Consider the following 5,555-nt stretch of genomic DNA (forward strand, 5'->3'; position numbering starts at 1 on the left):
TATTATCACCAAGCATTTTAAATTTTCTAGGGAATTCTGCAAATCCTATTGTGATTATTTATAAAAGTGCTAGCAACCAAATGATTTTCCTAATTTTCTTTAGGGAGTCCTTGTAGTTCCTTTTTCACCTTTCCTGTTGGGTCCTGGAAAAAGTGTTGAGAAAATGTTTGCACAAAAGAAAGAGAATTATGCTGTAACCACGCCTTAACAATTTTCATTCTGACAACACAGAAGAGGCAGACAACATGAAAAGTAGCCACAATTCACCAACTGTTGCTAAATAGGTTAAGAGGTCCTATTGCAGTTCTGGGATTCAAGTAATTTAACAACTGGTTCTCTGCCTTAATGATTTCTTCCAACAACCAGTTTGCCAAACTGCTCAGAAAGTTAACAACCGGTTCTCCCGAAGTGGTGTGAACCGGCTGAATCCCACCACTGCCCTATTGGTTAGATTCCCCCTTTCTATCTTTTCGATCACTTGCATTACATGGCCTAGGTATCCCTCCATTTATAAATGGTAGAGGTCTATATGATAACTCTGGAACCTGTGGTCTTCAGGATATAACAAGATTACAATTACTATTACCAATAACAATTGGAAATTATTGATGCTGAAGAATATTAGAATCCAACATCTGGGCCAAGGTCGGTTTCCCAGCCCTGACATACAATTTCTATTTCCAGATGTGGAATTGAACAATGGTTCTTCCTCTGGCCCTTGCTAGACTGTAGAAAAAGCAGATCGTCTTAACTAAAAGTAGAAGAAGGGCCATGTTTGACTTTCTGGGTGGAAAAAGGACCATAATATAGATGGGATCTCATCACACATACACAGCTCTAGGGTGTAAATGGGAGGTGTTTTCATGGTTATTGTTTGATGCCACAGCAGGTGGCAGTGCCTTACCAACTTTGACTGTCTTGGGACATTAAGGAGGATCAGCCTTGTTGGTACTTGAATCAGCACTTTATCTCCAGACCAGTTGGAAAATGAAGAATAGCAGCAATAGTAGACCACTTTCATAACACTAAAGTCAAAGAAAAGGCATGAATGTAGTTACCAAGATCTCAAGTCATTTTTACATTTATGTCTTATTCAAGAACCTTCACTGCAGTTTTTCCTCTGTTTCCTTGGCTGTAACAATACTATATATTCAACAGTCATGGACAGAGATGGTTCTGAAAATCACAAATAGAGAAGTGGTGGTTTGCATTGGATCCTGGAATCTGAGGTTACCTACCTTCTATTCTAGATGGTACTTCATTCTAGACAATGTTTCATTCTGGATCCCCTTGGTGGGCCAACGTCTGTTCTGAATGCCCTTGCTGAACATCATTCATAGCTCAATGTCTATGGAGATTCTCAATCATCTAGGTCAGGGGTCTCCAACCTTGGTCCCTTTAAGACTTGTGGACTTCAACTCCCAGAGTCCCTCAGCCAGCTTTGCTGGCTGAGGAACTCTGGGAGTTGAAGTCCACAAGTCTTAAAGGGACCAAGGTTGGAGACCCCTGATCTAGGTCATGGTTGAGCCAAAGGTGCTTTTCCAAAAGGCAGCTGCCCTTTCTTGTTTTTTTCCTTGAAAATGTTTCGCTTCTCGTGAACTTGGAGAAGTGAAATGTTTTTTTTTTCTTTAAAAAAAAGTTTTCAAAAAAAAAAAAGAGTCCAGTTTCCTTTTGGAAAAGCACCTTTGGGACATTCATGTCTCAGGAAAAAACAGACAATGAAGGTGGGGAAATGTGTTGCTTAGAAATCAGACAGGAGGCTGCAGGCCATGTCAGCTTTTAGGATAATACATAATGCCATTGTGTCTGGTGTCAGCTGAAATTTCCAATCATTCCCTTTTCCGGCCCTGGAAAGAGGGAATATTTCATTCTTGTCTCTGATGTGGATTTCACAGCACAGTACATTAAATGTCTCTTTGCTTTCCTGCAAATTATTCACCAGATGCTATATATCAATTGTCCCATAAGACAAATTAATTTTGCACTAATTGTAGGAAAACCGGTAGTACATAATATTTCCCAAGCATATTGAGAAGAGAAATTGAATGCACCTATTATTTATTCAGCTGGATTCTTTTTTTAAACTCTCTGGTATGTGCTTCAGTTGGAAAAATGATCAGAAAGGACAAAAAAAAAGCTAAATAAAATTATAACAAATAGTTTCTTTTACTGAAAATGATCTCTTGGACGTAATGAATGAACCCTCCTGAAAAAGGCCAACAAATTTAGACCTGTTCAGTCTGTGGAATTATTTTGCAAAACTGATTCCGGCTGCTGCTGTCTGTTTCATCCCAGCAACTGTGGAATAACAGCACATTCTCTTTACCATTTTTGCTCATGTGAAATGGATTGGGTTCAGAAGCATTGATGTAATAATAAGTACAGAAACTCCACACAGACATAACTCCACACAGACATATCTAATCCTTTCCACCTAAAAAAACAAACCTATCCTGTATTTATCCAAAATAATTCTGTTGTCATAAACTGATTAGAGGCAGTCCTCAACTTACATTTATTTAATGACTGTTCAAAGTTACAACAGCATTGAAAAAGTGAATTATGACTATTTTTCATACTTACCACCATTGCAACATCCCCAGGGTCAGGTGATCAAAATTTGGATGCTTAGCAATGGGATGTATTTTGACGGTTGCAGTGTCTAGGGTCATATGATCATCTTTTGCAACCTTCTGACAAGCAAAGTCAATGGGGAAGCCAGATTCATTTAATCATCATATTACTAATTAACAACTGTATTGATTTAAGAACTCTGGCAAGAAAGGTAATAAAATGGGGCAAAATTCACTTAACAATTGTCTTACTTAACAACAGAAATTTTGGGCTCAGTTGCGGTCATAAATTAAGGACTATCTGTACACAAGCCCAATTTTCTATTCTGTGTCGTATTTATAATATGAATTATGCTGGGTTTTATGCAATTGAGGTTACACAACTTTCTGGATGAAATTGGGCTCTCAAGGAGCCAGCACACACAGCTTTTAAAACTGCAATGGAAAACTCAAGCGTGAGATCCAAATGTTTAAAAGCCAGAAATTTTACTTAATATTGTATGGGATGGAGGTACTGTAATTGAGGCAGGGGGCAGAGGTTGGCTAGAGTTCAGCATACTGGGGCCTAGAAGGGAAATAAGGATAAGCAACACGAAGTTATGAAACAGGAAAGCAATTACACAGAGGAATTGCCATTCTGGATTGCATTAAAGCAGGGGTCTCCAACCTTGGTCCCTTTAAGACTTGTGGACTTCAACTCCCAGAGTCCCTCAGCCAGCAAAGCTGGCTGAGGAACTCTGGGAGTTGAAGTCCACAAGTCTTAAAGGGACCAAGGTTGGAGACCCCTGCATTAAAGGGAAGCGAGAGAGACAACCATTGGAAGGCCGTGGGTATGCTCAACTCGGCTTTCAGATAATTGGGGATTTTCCAGTGTGGGTTGCCCTATCAGGAAAACAAACAGAATGGAAACAATACGTAGAAAAGATTTAGATGCCAGGAAAGAGGCTGGGCAGCAAACTGATGGTGGTTTTGTTCCTTTTTAAGGAAATGAAGCCATGTTCTTCGGTTCATTCCAACACGGTGATTCCATCTGTTAGGTTTGGGCAGTAACGAGGCTGGAGACCAGGGTAGTGACAACAGCTCTTTAATATATGGTGAACCCAGCAACCGGGCTGGGGAAAAACCTCTCCTTATATACAGTTTAACCGGCGGCTTCAACCAATCAGCAACGTGCTTGTTTCCCGCCAAAACATTTAAAGATACATTACACTCCTTCCCTTCCAGAAAACACTTTACCAATATTTGCATGATATTTACATGTTATTTTTCAACGTAATCCCGCAAATAGACTGGGCGTCTCCTGACTCTTTCGGACCTGCGCAGTTCATTCCCTGGGAGTGGGTCGAGCTGACCGGAGGGGCTGTTTGCTCCTCTCAGCTCCTCCTCTAGGCCATCCGGCCCTGGATTATTTGCAGAGTCGTCCCTGCTGTTTTCTAATGGAACCTGTTGGCGTCGCTGGACCTCCGGGAATTCAGATAAGTCCTGCGATTTTCCCGGGTTGGAGTCAGCTGTGGGTTCAAGCATTGTATAGTCAGGGCCTGTTTCGTCTAACTCGGATTGTTCGGCTATTCGTTTTCTTATTTGATCTATGTGGCGCCTCCATACTCGGCCATCCCCTAACTCCACCAAGTATGATTTTGGACCTGTTATGTTTAGGATTTTTCCTGCTACCCAGATCGGGCCTTCACCATAGTTGTGTGCCCACACTCGGTCGCCTATTTCCATCCCTCTTGTTTTTTCGAGTCCCCCCTTGTAACCCTCCGGTGTATAGTTTGGATTCAAACGGTCTAGTGGGCACCTGAGCTTTCGGCCCATTAATAATTCTGCTGGGCTTCTGCCGGTTATGGCACAGGGGGTTCTGTGTTGGACGGCCAGGAAAACATCTATTTTTGTTTGCCAGTCGCCTGGCTTGAGTCTGGATAATGCCTCTTTTGCGCTCCGGACGAAACGCTCTGCAAGGCCATTCGTCGCAGGGTGGAAAGGCGCCGAGAGGGCATGCCGGATGCCCTTTTCTGCCAAGTACTCCTCAAACTGGGTTGCCGTGAATTGCGGGCCGTTATCGGATACTAACGTGTCGGGCAACCCATGGGTTGCAAATAGGTGCCGTAGGACTGAGATCACGGCCTCGGCTGTCATGGATCTCATGAGAATGATTTCCAGCCATTTGGAGTAGGCATCGACTACTACCAGGAAGGTTTGGCCGTGGAAGGGGCCGGCAAAATCAATGTGGATTCTAGACCAGGGCCCTTGGGGTCTTTCCCATTCCCGAACCGGGGCCGTTGGGGTAGCGGTCTGGACTCCTGGCAGGCCTGGCATTTCCTACCCTTTCAGCAATTTCTGAGTCCATTAAGGGCCACCACACATAGCTTCTCGCTAGACCCTTCATCCTTACGATCCCTGGGTGACCCTCGTGGAGGAGATCCAACACCCTTTTTCTCAATTTCTCTGGGATCACCACTCGATCTCCCCATAGCAGGCACCCCCCTTGAGCCGAAAGTTCCCACGTTTCTTTACAAATTCTTTAAAACGCCGCCCGCGCAGGGCCACCCTCTTGTACCCAACCAAGTACAGTTCTCAAAATAATGTCCCGGTATGGCCGAGCCACCTCCTTAGACGTGACTGGGCCAGAGTCCAGAGAGTCAATTAACAGTATGGGCGTCCCGGAGTGGGGTCTCGATCGCCCCTGGTAGTGGGCATCTGCTTAATCGTCCGCATGCCCCAACTCTTTTCCTGGCCGATGCTGCAGTTTGTAGGAGTAGGCGGCTAAAAAGATAGTCCATCGGGTCAATCGGGGCGAAAGTGCCACAGGCGTTGGGCGGTCGCCAGCCAGTAACCCTAACAGTGGTCTATGGTCTGTAACAATTTCAAAGTCTCTACCAAAAACGTATTCGTGAAACTTTTTGACCCCTGACACTATAGCTAGAGCTTCCTTATCCAACTGGCTATAGTTCCTCTCTGTCGAGGACATCGTTCTGGAGTAGA

The sequence above is a fragment of the Ahaetulla prasina genome, chromosome 2 (genome assembly GCF_028640845.1).
Source record: "Ahaetulla prasina isolate Xishuangbanna chromosome 2, ASM2864084v1, whole genome shotgun sequence".
NCBI classification, from domain to species: Eukaryota; Metazoa; Chordata; class Lepidosauria; order Squamata; family Colubridae; genus Ahaetulla; species Ahaetulla prasina.